Source organism: Cnephaeus nilssonii (assembly GCF_951640355.1).
Source record: "Cnephaeus nilssonii genome assembly, chromosome: 7".
Classification (NCBI taxonomy): Eukaryota; Metazoa; Chordata; class Mammalia; order Chiroptera; family Vespertilionidae; genus Cnephaeus; species Cnephaeus nilssonii.
This window is the reverse complement of record NC_137078.1, coordinates 2,744,665-2,761,255: the sequence shown is the minus strand read 5'-3', so window position 1 is coordinate 2,761,255 and position 16,591 is coordinate 2,744,665. Positions and strand designations below refer to the sequence as shown.

General features: G+C 42.5%; 1 protein-coding gene across 2 annotated transcripts in view; it reads right to left on the bottom strand.

The window, feature by feature from the left end:
- The window catches only part of GK5 (glycerol kinase 5), a 167,169-nt gene that overhangs the window by 101,790 nt on the left and 48,788 nt on the right, over positions 1-16,591 (bottom strand). The gene's annotated exons all lie outside the window — the stretch shown is intronic.

Here is a 16,591-nt window from a genome sequence, read left to right as displayed (position 1 = left end):
ACCGCACCTTCGCTACGCCCAAGCCACGCCCACCATCCAAAGCCATGCCCACCAGCCAATCAGGGCGAGTATGCAAATTACCCAACAAAGATCACGGTTAATTTGCATACACTGAGGGAGGGAGGAGTGAAGACTGAAGACAACTTAGAAGACGGAGGAAAAGCGGAAAGCAAGATGGCTGCCAGAGGGAAAGCCCGGGCGGGGCGAGGCGGGGCGGGGCGGGGCGGGTGGCAGAGGCGCGCGGGTGCAGGCGCGGTGGCCGCAACAGCGGCGGCGGCGGCAGCAGCGCATGTGGCCGCAGCGGCTGCTTGCAGGATTTTTCCTGCAAATGGGCTACTAGTCTATATATAAAAGCCTAAGCGACCATCTGACAAGTAGCTATGACGCACAATGACTACCAGGGGGCAGATGCTGAATGCAGGCACTGCTGAGCTGCAGTGACTTGGCAGTTGCAGTTCTCAGGTGATGCACCCGGAACCAGAGAGGAGGGAGCCCGATTCTGGGGTGCGTCACCCGAGAACTGCCCTCTTGCAATCCAGGACCCCTCTGGGGATGTCAGAGAGTTAGTTTCGGCCTGCTCTCTTCAGGCCAGCCTGAGGGACCCCACCGGTGCATGAATCCATGCACCAGGCCTCTAGTATTATATAAAAGATCTGCTGCAAAAGAAAACAAAATTAGAGGCCAAACTACTTTCAAAGTAGGATTTAATTAGGTGGGCTTTCCAAATGGCTTCCTCTCTTTGATTTATAAATTGAAAACACTTTGTAACAATCATTATGTGATTCAGAATATGAAATTTTAATCAGATTCTATCCAAAAGATATTTTTGAAGCACTACAACATGTATATTTCTAAAAAAAATAAAACTACTGTAATGAAAAGACCTTTAACAACTGGCTTATACAATTTTTTAATTTATTTTTTTAAATAATTCTTTATTGTTGAAAGTATTACATATGTCCCCTCTCCCCACCCATCACCCTATTGATCGCCTCCAGTCCATTCCCTCCCCCAGCCCCAGGCTTTCACCACCCTATAGTCTGTGTCCATGGGTTATGCATATACGCATACAAGGTCTTTGGTTGATTACCTCCCCCCACCCACATTGCCCCCACACTTACACACTTTTAAAAGCAAGATAAAGAGGCCAGTGCTTCCCCCTTTGGTGTACTTACCTTGATGTACACAGATTAACACCTCGGTGCCTACAGAAGAGCCGAAATAGTGCCTGAGCCCATTTCTACACCTCTCAACTTTAGGACTGACTTAGCCACTGGCAACCTACCAGGCTTACCAAAATTTGACTAATAAAAAGATATTCAACAAACTCTGGGTCAATACTATCATAAAAGTACACAACAAAGAAATAATTTTTCCTTTGAGACCCCTGCAAATCAACCACTGACATCTACTCATCTTCAACATCCAACTCAAGCTTGCTTTCTACCCTCTCTCCTGTGTAAATTCATTCATGTTCAATTCTCAAGACTGTCATTTCCTACTCGTATTTAGCAGTCCACAGCCACGGTCACATCCTCAATTGTATTAACTTGAAACATTCAACCACTGAAATTCAAACATTCCAAAACATCAGGCAACACATCTCACTGTTACAGTCATGGTTGCTTAACAATGGGGATTCATTCTGAGAAAGGCTTCATTAAGTGATTTCATCATTGGCAAACATCAAGTGCACTTATACAAACTTAGATATTACAGCCTACTACACACCTAGGCTGTGTGGTATCACTTACTGCTCTTCGGCTACAAGCCTGTACCACAAGAAGCAAGCCTATATACTATAAGCATAATATACAAAATTGTACAAAACAACACAAGATTAAATAAAGCACAAGAGAAAATGATGCAACTAAGAGATGTGGTAAATAGATGTATGGGGTTGATGCAGGCTAACACAGCACACTGTGTTACAACCAACTTTTTTTATAAGTAGAAAACATGCACTCTAAAAATAATAAAAGATATAATACAGTAAGTACACAACACAGAAAGTCATTTATTATCATCATCAATATTACGTACTGTACATAATTGTATGTGTTATACTTTTACCGGACTGTGATGCAGAAGGTCTGTTTCCTCCAGTTATCACCACAAACACATGAGGGATGTGTTCTGCTAAGATGTTATGAAAGCTGCCACGTCATTAAACAATGAAAAATTTTCAGCTCCATTATAATCTCAGGGAACCACCATTGTATACCAGTCTATTGCTGACCGAACATCATTATGTGGCACATCACTGTGTTCTCTCGATCTTACTCCCTAATTATCTTCCCTTCAAACACCCTGCAATCTTTAATCCCTCAAACATTCCCTTTTCTTCCTACCAACTCCTTCTAGGCTTACTTTCATAAGTCCTGTGCACTATCATTTTTAAGAACTTGCCTTTCTTTTTTTTTTTTTTTTTGTAATTGTGGTAAAAGATACATAACATGAAATGCATCATTTAAAATTTTTTTTCAGTGCACAATTCAATGGCATTAACTACATTTCACAAAGCTATATAGCCATCACCACTTTTTCTAAACACTCTGGTTGCTTCCACCTTCTTGCTCCTGTTAGTAATGCCACCATAAACATGCAGTACAAGGATCTGTTTTCAATTCCTTTGGGTGTTTACTCAGAATTGCTGGGTTATATGGTAATTCTATGTTTAGTTTTTGAGGAACTGCCAAACTGTTTTCTACAGTAGTTGCACTATTTTACATCCCCACAACCAATATACAAAAGTTCCAATTTTTCCACATCCTCACCACCAGTTGTTATTTTTGATTTTTTAAGTTATAGCTATCCTAGTGGTTATAAAGTGATATCATTGTGATTTTGATTTGCATTTCCCCAAACACTAATGATGTTGAGCATTTTTCATATGTTTTATAGACCATTTGTATATTATTCAAGTCCTTTGTGCATTTATGAATTGGGTTGAGAGTTTTTGTAATTCTAGGAGTTCTTTATATATTCTGGACATTATTTATCAAATACATGGTTTTGCAAATATTTTCTGCCATTTTGTGAGTTTTCTTTTCACTCTCTTGTTTCCTTTTTGTTTTGTTTTCACCTTTATTAATGGGAATCACATCATTCACCTACCTCGTAAACATGTTACTTCCTTCTCATTCAGTGATCCAGTCATCACTATCATCAACACAAATCAGAGAAGTGAATCTATTATTTGAGTCCTCAATCTTAGGTGAAATTACAAACCAAACATACACCTTCCATATTATATACTGCAATGGTTTTTAGACATCTTAACTGCAGATTTGAGATATCAATGACTATGAATTTCCTCAGATAGATTTTTAAAATTCAATTTGCACATTATGTCAAAATAATTTCTGCATAGCTTTATTTCTTCTTATTTATGATTAAATCTAGAATAAATGTTCTACTTTGAAAATTTCTAATAGTTAAGAAAATTAAAGAAAAATTAGCCATCATTAATAGATAAAAATATCTTAATAGTATTCTTTGATGTAAACTTTTTAATTTTGATGAAGTCTGACTTATTTTTTCTTTTATAAGCTGTGTTTTTGATGCCATTTAAGAAATCACTTCTAGTCTACATTCCCATCACTAGTGAATGAGGGTTCCCTTTTTTCCACAAACTCTCTAATACTTGTTACTGCTTGTATTGTTGATAATGGCCACTCTAACAGGTGTGAAGTGGTATCTCACTATAGTTTTGATTTGCATTTCCCTAATTGCCAGTGAGGTTGAACATCTTTTCATATATCTAGCTATTTGTATGTCTTTGTGGGGGAGATGTATTTTCAGGTTCTCTGCCCACTTTTTAATTGTTTTTTATTGTTTGTTTGGTGTTGAGTTTTACAAGTTCTTTATATATTTTGGAAATTAAATATTGGAGCTACTGTTTGCAAATATCTCCCATCTGGTTGGCTGTCTCTTTTTGTTGTCAGTTTCTTTTGCTATGCAAAAGCTTTTTAGTTTGATATAGTCCCATTCATTTATTTTTGCCTTTACCTTCCTTGCTTTTGGGGTCAAGTCCATAAAATGTTCTCTAATTCCTCAAAATATTAAGAATGGAGCCCAGAAACCGGTTTGGCTCAGTGGATAGAGCGTCGGCCGGCGGACTCAAGGGTCCCAGTTTCGATTCCGGTCAAGGGCATGTACCTTGGTTGCGGGCACATCCCCAGTGGGGGGTGTGCAGGAGGCAGCTGATCAATGTTTCTCTCTCATCAATGTTTCTAACTCTCTATCCCTCTTTCTTCCTCTCTGTAAAAAATGAATAAAATATATTTTTTTTAAAAAAAAGAATGGAGCTACCATATGACCCAGCAACCCCAGTCCTGGGTATATACCCAAAAAACTCAAAATCATGTATTCTCAAAGATATATGCACCCCTATGTTCATTGCAGCATTATTCACGATGGCCAAGACATGGAAACAACCAAAGAGTCCCATGACAGAGGAATGGATAAAGAAGGTGTGGTACTATTCAGCAATAAGAAAGGATGAAATAGCGCCATTTGCAACAACATGGATGGACCTTGAGAACATTATGTGAAATAAGTCAGACAGAAAAAAGCTATGATTTCACTCATATCTATACTAATAAAAGGGTAATATGCTAATTAGACTGGGAGACATTCCAGGAGACCTTCTGGATGTTCTTCTGGACAAAGACATGGTGGCTGGGCCGAGGTAGAGGCGGTTAGAGGCCAAGAGGGGAGGGCAGTTGTGGGTGATCAGGCCAGGATGGAACGGCAGTCGTGGGTGATCAGGCTGGTGGGGGGTGGGGCCGTTGGGGGTAAGCAAACCAGTAGGGGGGCCAGTTGGGGGAGAGCAGGCCATCTGTGGGGGTCAGTTGGAGGTGATCAGGAGAGCAGGGGTGGGGGGGCAGTTTGGAGTGAGCAGGCCAGCAGGGAGGCAGTTGGGAACAAGCAGGCCAGTGGGGAGGGGAGGTGGGGGCGAGCAGGCCAGCAGGGGAGGCAGTTGGGGATGAGCACACTGGCACAGGGGACAGTTGGGGGTGATCAGGCTGGTGGGGGGCGCTTTTCAGGGCAAGCAGGCCGGCAGCGGGGGGCAGTTGGGGATGAGTAGGCTGGCATGCAGAGTGGTTAGGGGCAATCAGGCAGGCAGGCAGGCAGGCAGGTGAGCGGTTAGGAGCCTACAGTCCCAGATTGCGAGAGGGATGTCCAACTGCTGGTTTAGGCCTGATCCCTGTAAACCAGCAGTAGGACATCCTTTGAGGGGTCCCAGATTGGAGAGGGTGCAGGCCGGGCTGAGGGACACCCCCCCACCCGCACGAATTTTGTGCACCGGGCCTCTAGTGTTGGATATAAAACTGAAACTTATGAACACAAACAGCAGAGTGATGGCTGCCAGAAGGAAGGGGGTGGGAGAAGACGGGGGTCCTAATATGTGGAGACAGAAGATTTGACTTTGGGTTGTGGGCACATGGTGCAATATACAGATCTTATAACACAGAAATCCACACCTGAAACCTATATGTTCATGTTGACCAATGTCACCCCAATCAATTCAATAAATAAATTTTTAAAAAAAGAAATAATTGCTAAATCCATGGTCATAATGACTTTCCTCTAGGTTTTCTTCTAAGAGTTTAATAGTTTTATCTTTTAAGGTTAGTCTTTGATCCATTATTTGAAATAATTTTTATATATGGTATAAAGTAAGGGTCTAATTTAATTTCTTTGCATGTGGATATTCTGTTTTCTCAGCATCGTTTCTTTTCCCTTACCAAAAATCAATTGTGTTAGTTTCCTTAGGATGCCATAACAAAACATCACAAATTGAGTGGCTCAGACAATAGCAACTTGCCTCACACAGTTCTGGAGGCTAGAAGTTCACAATCAAGGTGTTGACAGGGCCAGACTCCCTCTGAAATATGTCAAGCAAGCCTTCCTTGCCTCTTCCTGGCTTCTGTGGTTTGTCGCAGTCTTTGACATTCCCTGGCTTACAGATGCATCACTCCAATCCTCCTCCTTCACATGACATTCTCTCTGTGTCCACACTTATACGGCTGTCTTCATACGAGGACATAAGTCATACCAGATTAGGAACTATTATTACTGCATTATGACCTCACTTTAGCTAATTGTATCTGTAATAAACTTACTTCCAAAGTTAACATTTTGAGGTACTGCACTGGGCCTCTCTATTGGTTTATTCCCCCCAATCTCCCTTACTTCAAAATTTGAGGTTACTGAGTCAAAGGGGAAAACAATTTTCTAGCTCGTTAACTATGGTGAAATCCGCAATATTTGGTGTTATAATCAATATTGCATATTGATTATTTTAATACTTCTAATGCCACAAAGTTAGATGTCTTCTCAGCTAGGGTGCTCACACCAGACAGTGCAGGGGGAGTGTCGGGAGCACCAGTTTTACTTGTTAAGTATTTGGGGACACTAATTTTATATAAAAACAAACATGATATATTATAGAATATGACAGCAATGCATGAGTGAGACACTTGTGACAATCTCACACTCATTGATATTTCCTTTTGTTCATTTAACATATAAAAATGCACCTTGCTGTAATAACTTGTGAGGCTGAATACAGAGGGGTGCTATTTATAGAAAAGACAGTAATTAAGGGTGTTGAAAGTGGTTATATGAAGTCATGGATTCTAAATGGTACAATTTTTAATTATACTATTTATGTGTAATTTTATACCTGAATGTATCATTTTAGTTTTTAATGGTCAATCTGTCCAACGTTCGTGAGTCATGACCAGTTCTTTAAGTCAGCCAGTACTCCAGAACCTGCCTTCCCACCTGACCGTGATGATTTTTCCCTTTTGAGGGCTGGAGCTTTCAGTTTGTGACCTTGCCAAATTATTTTTGCAAAGTGTATTATTCCTTGTTGGGTGGTCACTGAAGTGTCTGAAACTTCTGTTCTGTTATCTCTGTGATCAGCTAGTGACCTGAGAAATATTTCCTTAAATGTCTGGCTCCAAATGTGCCCATAAAGGTAATGGGCCTTTAAATCTTCCAACAGATGCTGCCTAAGGAAGTTGCTGTAGCTGAGAGGGCTGAGAGTGCCATAGTTGGAACAAGCATCAGAACCAGTCTTGTAGGGCACTGCCAATCCATCCAACCATATCAGCAGACATTTCTGTAGGACAAGGTCCCCACGTCTGCCCTGGCACCAGCTACTTGCTCCAGGGATGTGGGCTGCTTTCCCCACACCCGCAACAGGGCTGAGGAATGGAGGACATGCCCTCTCTTACCTAAGAACAGCAGCCTCTACTTTCATTCAGCACTCCCCCAGTTGTTAAAATAGTCAATCAGGTTCCAGAGTTCTGAGATAGTTTATTCCAATCTCTCTTTCCAACTTCATACTCCACTATTTTACATGATGCCCCTTGTTAACAACCTTTTCAACTCCTAACCTGGGATCTTCTCTCTCCACTTTCAATACCAGAACCATTGAGAGGTGTTGAAGAAAAGTCACCCAGCCTTGTAAATTGGTACCATATTTCACACTTAAGGAATACAACCTTGCCTATGCTCTGAACATCACTTAAAATGATACAAGTTTGTCTCTTGTCCTACATTACTTTCTTCTCCATTCCCCACAAATGGCACCTCCAAATTTTTATTTCTCCAGCCCTAGAAATCTCAAGAAAATCAGAAGACTGAAATTACCTTCCGTAACTTCCCACTCCTCTACCAGCTATACTGCAGCCATCATGCATTTTCCTCGGTTCAGAGGAAAATCTTTCCTCTCAAGCCTAAGGCTGGCGTCTCCACCTGTGCTCTCTCTCTCCATGCCTTCTTGTCTCTTCCATCACTTCATTTAATCAAATATTCCTTCAACTCTCTTCTCTAAACACACCTAACCTCCTCATCTTTGAAGCAGAACCAAAAACATCTCTCCTGACCCCAGATGTCCCCACCTAGCTGAGCCCCTCAATGTTTCCTCATTCCCCACAGTACCTCAATCAAGTACAATCCAGTAAGGTCACCAGAGCTCCCAGGTTTACAGGACCCTTTCAGTGTGATGTGGCCTTCCTGCAATAGTGCTCCACTGTCCCTCCCCTAAGCTTCTGTGACAGCACTGTGCTGTGTCTCCTCGTACCTCTCTAAGTGCCTCTTACTGGTTTCCTTTGCAGACTTTTCTTCCTTTGACTGCCCGTTAAAAGCTGGTGTTTGTTGAGGGTTGCATCCCTGGTCTCCTCTTTTTAACAAGCTGCACTCACTGAAAAATCTGACCCCCACTCATGAATGCAGTTATCACAGAACCACTCACCAATCCGTATTTGCAGGGCAGCCTCTCACTTCGGTTCTGTCCCCTCACAAATAGCTGCCCTCCTTGTGTCTCCTAAGACTGCCCCACGTCATCTCAAATGCAGCATGTCCACCCTAAACCTGCTACTGCTTTCTCTAGCATGCCACACCTGAGTTCATGGTACCCTTCAGCTGCTTCGGCCAAAACCTTGGAGTGAAAGGTTCTTAACATCCCTGGAGCTTATATTCTGATGGGGATAAGAAATAAATGAGTAAATAAACATATTATTTCATATAATAATTATGCTAAAGGAACAGAGTAACTGGGGTGAGGTATCTTTTCAGATATGACGTCAGAGACCTGAATAAGCAATGGCCTTCAGAGGGATTTCCCAGCTGCAGCCTCATTCTCTCCAAATCCGCTGTCGGCCTTGCTTCAGGAACATCCTTTCTAAAAGTCAGTTTGGCCATGTTACTCTCCTACTGAGCACCTTCTGATAATTCCCCACGGGTTATAAGAGGCAAACTTCTTACAAACTTCTTTCCTCCAGTTTCACCTCAATCACTCAAAGATTTGAGTGCCTACTATGTGCCAGGTACTGTCCTAGGTGTGAAGTACCCAGTGAGAACACGGCAGACAAAAATCCCAATACTCATGGAACTTCTTACTTGTCAGAGAGATGTAATATATACATATGCAAAGAAGCACACAAAAATTTTACATAGTACCTGATATGAAAACAATAAAATAACAAAGTGATGGGAAAGTGAAATGGTCATGGAAGGTCTCTAAGAAGAAGTGATCTTGGAGGTAGGGTCTGAATGATGAGAAAGAGGTAAATCTCAGGTAAGAGAGATCCAGGCAGAGGGAACAACAGGTGCAAAGCCACTCCTCCCAAATGTAACAGCCAGGGTCAGAAACAGAGAGCATGCCCATGTGGCTGGAGCCTGGGACAGGAGGAGGATGGTGAGAGGTACAGTCGGAGTGGGGAAGGAGGCCAGTGTGGCGCCATCCCTATTTCACCCCCTAATTTCCAAAGTACTTTTGATGCTTCAGACACACCAGTCTCTTATTCCTCATGCTCTTGCCAGTAATTTGCTCTTCTATTTTTCCTTCAAGACTTGGTTACAGCCCTGGCTGGTAACTCAGTGGTTAGTGTCAGCCCATGGACTGAAGAGTCGCAGGCTCTATTTCCAGTCATTGACAGGTTTAATCTCTGGCACGTGCAGGAGGCAACAAATCAATGTTTCTCTCTCACATAGATGTCTTTGTCTCTTTCTCCCTCCCTCCCTCCTTTCTACTCTCTAAAAAAAAAAAAAAAATCAATGGAAAAAAATATCCTAAGATGAGGATTAACCAAAAAAACAAAAACAAAAAACACTTGGCTTCAGTGCCTTTGGGAAACCTTCCCTAACTCCCTCTTCTCCGCTATTCAGTCTCCCCCTCCAGCTCTTCCATTGCCAGGTATAATGCAGTCTACAGGGCAGACATCTATGAGGCTACACCCCAACTATCTATGCACACATCTGTATCTACCACTGGACTGTGAGCCTCCTGAGGGCACAGTCTTTTCACTTTCAGATTCTCACCACCTGGTCCAGATACCAAAGAGGTATTTGATAAATGAAAAAAAATGTTCTCTACCAATAATAACAATCAGATTGTGTTTCATAGATATTAAATCTATTGATATATATGATTCTTTAGATCCATTCTACAATAGCAGCTACTTATACACTTGAATCTTATTATTAATCACTGATTCAGCAAATATTTATATACAATACGTGCCAGGAGCTGGGACACAGCTGTGAACAGAGAGACATCTCATCTTTGCCCCTGTGAATATATCTTCTACCAGGGAAGTCAAACAAATAATTATACAATGGTCTACTTATAACAGTAATCTGTACTAACAGAAGGGTAATATGCTAATTAGACCGGATAGACCGGACATTTCTGGTCGTCCTGGACAAAGCTGCAGTGGCTCTAAGGGCTGAGAAGGGCCGGCAGCCACCGAGGCTGCAGTGGCAGCAGCAGCCTTCCCCCTGATCAGCCCGCAGAGGGAGGCCAGAGGCAGCAGCGGCAGCAGCAGCAGGGTTATGGGGCAGTGCCTTCCCCTAATCGGCCACGGTCGCCTCCCACAGAGGGAGGCCAGACTGTGGCTTAGGCCCACTCTCGGGGGAGGGGGCCTAAGTTGTCAGTAGGACGTCCCCTGAGGACTCCTGAATGTGAGAGGGGGCAGGCCCGGCTAAGGGACCTGCCCCCCTCTCCCCCCAGTGCACAAATTTTCATGCACCAGGTCTCTAGTAAGTCCTATAAAGGAGAAACACTGGTGCCATGTGTATATTTTACAGGAAGATAGATCCTGCCTACTCGGGGGTCAGGAAAAGCTTCTTTGAGAGGTGACAATGGAACTGAGCTCTGAAGGATGAGTCAGAAAAAACAAGGAGGGTGAACACTACCAACAAAATGTATTATATGTTCCAAGTTTCCAAGACAGCATGAAGCATCATATGTTTACAGCCACTGCAGCAGGGAGAAGATATAAGATGAAAGTAGCTTATTAATTCATAACACAGTAGAAGACTATGTAGAATCCTGAGCTCCAGTAGTAGCATATATTCTGATATTCACTGAGCAGTGATTTAAGTTTATTTTATCTCTGCCACTGCCAACAGTAAATGGAGAAATTAAGGAGAAAAATGAATGGCAATATTATAAATGAATTGCCTTAAATCTCTCTAACATTTTATAGCACTCTGTGGCTCTTAATGTATTTTGTGTCATAAGTAATTAGTAAAAGCCATTAACATAAGTACTACAAAAAAAGATATTTTGGTACTGTGAGAACACAGTAATTTATGGACTTGTAGTATGAAACTACTAGAGGCCCAGTGCACGAAATTCATGCACATTTAAATGGAATTAATTAGAGGAAATATTTTAATATTGCTATTTGCCCTTTCTCTATAATAGAAGTGTGAGAGATGAAAGGAAATTAGTAAAATGTATATGAAAATAATATATAAATGTATTAATAAATAAACAGTAACAAAGAGATATAACAACAACAGAGGCATGATATAAAAACAATAAAAAAATGATATGAAAACAACAAAAACATGATATAAAAACAACAGTGATGCAAACAATGGCTGATAATATGATTAAACTTATTTTAATATCTCCCTGTACACCACATTAAGAGTGAAAACACTTTCAGAGTGCTTGACTAATTTCCCTTGTGAGGAAGTATTTAGAACTTTAACATCACACACTCTTTGAACTCGAGAGAAAGCAACATATAACTGACCATGTGCGAAAACGGGTTCAGGTAGGAATATTCCTACTCTGTCTAGAGTTTGTCCTTGTGATTTATTGATAGTCATCGCAAATGCTTGCATCACGGGAAACTGTCACTGAATCAATTTACATGGGAGGCCAGTGTCAGATGGGGACAAATCAATTCTTGGAATCAGAACAACCTCTCCCTCTGCAGATCCTGTTAATACTTCAGCTTCAATAATGTTAGGTCGTAATCTTTTGATAATAAATCTGGTACCATTACAAAGACCCCATTTACTATTAAGATTTCTCAATAGCATGATGATTGCACCCACTTTCAATTTTAATTTATGACACAGCGTTCCCGAAGGAGTAATACTACTAAGAAATTCTATGGCAAAATTTTCCTTTTCAGCATCATCTGTGGAGTCAATGGAATCATCACTCAAATATGTGTGAAAATCTCCATCGAGTATATCCAAAATTTCTTCATTTAACTTTTGAACATGCTCATTTTTTGGACAAAGAATCACACATTTAGATACATTTTTAATATTATCTATAGATATACTATTTCCAAAGGTAGCTTCAATAATAGATCCATTATAAATCATTTCACAGGGTATTTTAATAATATCCATTCCTAAATGAAAACTGCTATCAAGTTTGCCATCTTCAAGTTTTACTAACCATTCACTATAAGCAGAATCCTCTGATCTCATATTTTTTTTAGAGACAACTTTCTGAAACATCCCCAAACATTACAGTAATTTAAACTCGATTGTACTATGGCCAATCGCATAGCATGCGGCACAATACTGAGACATTGTCGAAATCCCCTCCGAGAAGGAGAACTTTCCCACCAAATGCAACATTCAAATTCATAATTTCTCTTAGTAATCTGTCTATGGCATTTATAGCATGACTGCATGCCATGGTGTGTTCATCAATAATGAGAAGTTGGGCCTTTTTAATAGTTTTAGCAACTTCACTATTTATATCCCGTCTAGAAATTGAAGTTTCATTTAATGAAATTGGTAATTTATATTGGGAATGAAAGGTTCTTTCAACAAGAAGTAAATTTGTAGCAATTCCTGTAGATGCTGTGGGTAAAACAGTATCACCACGACCTCTAATATAATGTATTAAAACTTTATAAAGATATGCCTCCATGCTCTGAGGGTGGGTTCCTCCCTCAAACCTCGCCCTCAAGGGAAACAGCTAGGGGAGGGCGCAGCCGTTGCCTCGGCGACCCAGGACTCAATGCCTCCATCCTTCCAAGGGTGCATTGCCAAGGTGACCCCTGCAGGACTGACTTCCTTCCAATTAGTTGAGCATCTGTTGTGACGGGTGTTACACCCAGGGTTTTTATATAAATAGATAACTACCATGAGGGCTCGCATTCTTTTTTTTTTTAATTTATAAGTCTTTATTGTTCAGTTTATTACAATTGTTTCTCCTTTTTCCCCCCATAGCTCCCCTCACCAGGTTCCCACCCCACCCTCTGCCCTTACCTCCCCTCCCACTGTCTTCATCCATAGGTGTACGATTTTTGTCCAGTCTCTTTCCGCACCCCCATACCACTTTCCCCCTGAGAATTATCAGTCCACTCCCTTTCTATGCCCCTGATTCTATTATATTCACCAGTTTATTCTGCTCATCAGATTTTTAATTCACTTGATTTTTAGGTTCACTTGTTGATAGATATGTATTTTTTGTTCATAATTTTTATCTTTACCTTTTTCTTCTTCTCCCTCTATTTAAAGAATACCTTTCAGCATTTCATATAATACTGGTTTGGTGGTGATGAACTCCTTTAGCTTTTTCTTATCTGTGAAGCTCTTTATCTGACCTTCAATTCTAAATGATAGCTTTGCTGGGTAGAGTAATCTTGGTTGTAGGTTCTTGCTATTCATCACTTTGAATATTTCTTGCCACTCCCGTCTGGCCTGCATAGTTTCTGTTGAGAAATAAGCTGACAATCGTATGGGTGCTCCCTTGTAGGTAATTAACTGTTTTTCTCTTGCTACTTTTAATATTCTCTCTTTGTCTTTTGCTCTTGGCATTTTAATTATGATGTGTCTTGGTGTGGTCCTCTTTGGATTCCTTTTGTTTGGGGTTCTGTGCGCTTCCTGGACTTGTAAGTCTATTTCTTTTACCAGGTGGGGGAAGTCTTCAGTCATTATTTCTTCAAATAGGTTTTCAGTATCTTGCTCTCTCTCTCTTTCTGGCACCCCCATTATTCTGATGTTGGTATGCTTGAAGTTGTCCCAGAGGCTCCTTACACTATCTTCATATTTTTGGATTCTTTTTTCTTTTCTGGTTGAGTGTTTTTTGCTTCTTTGAATTTCAAATCTTTGACTTGATTCTTGCGATCCTCTAGTCTGCTGTTGGGTCTCTGTATAATATTTTTTATTTCAATCAGTGTATGTTTAATTTCTAGTTGGTCCTTTTTCATATCCTCGAGGTTCTCGCTAAATTTATCGGCCTTTTCTAGGAAATTCTTGAAAAACCTTATAACCGTGGTTTTGAACTCTATATCCAGTTGTTTGCTTTCCTCCATTTCTTTCATTTGTGATCTGTTTGTCTCCGCATTTTCGCTGCTTCCCTGAGTTGGTAGGGTAGCTTTGTGTGCTAGGTTTCCGATATGGCCCAGTGGCTCGGCCTCCCCAGTTACCTGAGGTGGACATGCTTGGTGCACCCCTTTGTGGACTGTGTGTACAGCCTTGTTGTAGTTAAGTCTTGATTGTTGTTGGTATCACTGGGAGGAATTGACCTCCAGACCAATTGGCTGTGAGTATCAGCTGAGTCTATGCTGGGAGACCTTCTGTGCTAGAGACAGCCTTACGGGACCAGGCTTGCAAAATTGCAAAAGCCTCTGTGCTCAGCTTGGATGGGGGGGAGTCTCAGGGCTGAGCAGACAGTCTTGGCTTCCCGTCAGCCCTACCCTATGAGACCTCTGGGTCAGTGTCCCTCGGTAATCGCTGCAAGCACCTCTGAGAGAAAGCCGCCCTCAAGTTTCGCCCGCTGCCAGACAGTCCAGTTTCTCCCCCAATGAATCTGGATTCCCAGATTCTCGCCCAGAACTGGAGTTCAGCGCATTGGGGAGCTTCCGGTTCCCTCCAGCTAGAGAAAGCCAGCGGCACACTCAGCAGTCAGTCCTCTCTGCGTCACTTGCGTGCGCACCTCCAGACCTCTGCCTTTCGCGGCTCCCCTGAGTTTCTGCCTGACAGTCCAGATTCCCCCCGTAAGAGCGTGGGTCCCCAGAGGCTCGCCCGGAACTGGGGTTCAGTGCAGTCAGAACTGGGGTTCAGTGCAGTCGAGAGCTTCTGACTCCCTCCCGCTAGGGAAAGCCAGTGGCAACCTCAGCAGTCAGCCCTCTCTGCGCGCACTCACGCGCCTCCAGACCCCTGCCCGCCGCGGCTCCTGGAGTCTCCGAGTCTCCGTGTGCCTTTCTCTCTACCTGACAGTCCCAACTCCCCCCGTATGAGCCTGGGTCCACAGGGTTTCACCCGGAACTGGGGTTCAGTGCAGTTGGAACTGGGGTTCAGTGCAGTCGGGAGCTTCCTTCTCCCTCTGCCAGAGAAAGCCAGCCAGGCACTCAGCCACCCTTCCTCTCGGCGCGCGTGTCTCCGTACCTCAGCACTTTGTGGCTCCTCTAATTCTCCGTGAGCTTTTCTCTTTCCTTCTAGTTGTAGAATTTCCACTCAGCCAGCTTTCCTGTGGTTCTGGATGATGTCTGTTCTGTCTTTTAGTTGTAGTTTTGAAATTGTTGTGTGAGGCAGCAGTTTAGGTGCTTACCTATGCTGCCATCTTAGTTTCCTGAGGGCTCGCATTCTTATTCATCTTTATATTCAGTTCAGCAACCAGCACAGTGCCCTCCTCCCTCTCAGTGCCTGATGCTGAGTGAACCCTGGCTCCTGGGACTCTCAGCTTATGTTACTAATTGGCACACACCCTGATCTGAGGGTAGTTGGCAGAAGCCTCCCTGAGAGGTAGAGGACTGAAGAAACAAAACAGCTTAAGAATTTTTTTTACAAAAGGAATTTAAAGCAACCAAAATGGAGGAGATATTATTTAGACTAATTTTAGAATACAGGTAAGTGGGGGTAGTAGAAAGAGGACATGATTAAATGTGGTGAAAATTTTTTAACCTAAAAATTTGAAGAAAAAAAAATACACACAAAAACAAAAAACTTAAGAACTGAAGAAAAGTAAATAAATAACAAGGTTCCTGGCATCAGAAGGTGGTAGGATGGAAAGGGCACAAGGAGAAAACAAAAAGAAAGTTCAAAGTTTAGACTTCTTGACAGCATCTATAAGGAAAATACTGTTTCTGTGGCCACAGAGACAGAACACACTGTGGACACAGGAGAAGACAGTGAGTTGGGAAGGGAAGTTTCTGGCTGGGACTGGGATGAACAATATATTAGATCCAGTCTGCCTCTCTTTTTCTCTCAAAAATGAGCAGAAGTGTCATGTCAGGGAGCCTGTAGAACCTGCCAGCATTACAGGTACAATGGCTCCCCGGGGCCCATGGAACAGAAAAGTTTCCATTATCTATAATAATAAAAGTGTAATATGCTAATTAGACCAGACAGCCAAACAATTTTCTGGACATCCTTCCGGACAACCTTGCGGACGAAGCCACGGCTGTGAAGGCCAAGGCAAGCCACCGTGGCTGCGAGAGCTGAGCCCCTTGCACAAATTTCGTGCATCAGGCCTCTAGTCCTAATATATAAAAACCCTGAGTCCATCACATCCACAACGACTGGGAGGCTTGACCAACCGGAAGTCAGTCCTGCAGTCAGCACTGGGTTGCCGTGGTGACCCAGCACTGACGGCTACAGCTGCAGGCATGGTGACCCAGCACTGACTGCTGAGGGGGCTGCGAATCAGGCCCGGAGAGAGGCCTGAAGAGAGAAGCAGGGTCTTATCCGTAGCCTCTATGGCAGCTGTTGATCAGGACTTGCATCTTTCTTTCTGGGCCTGGTCCGCAGCCACGCCTCCATTTTTCTCCAGGCATCCACCAGGGCTGCTGATCAGCCCCAC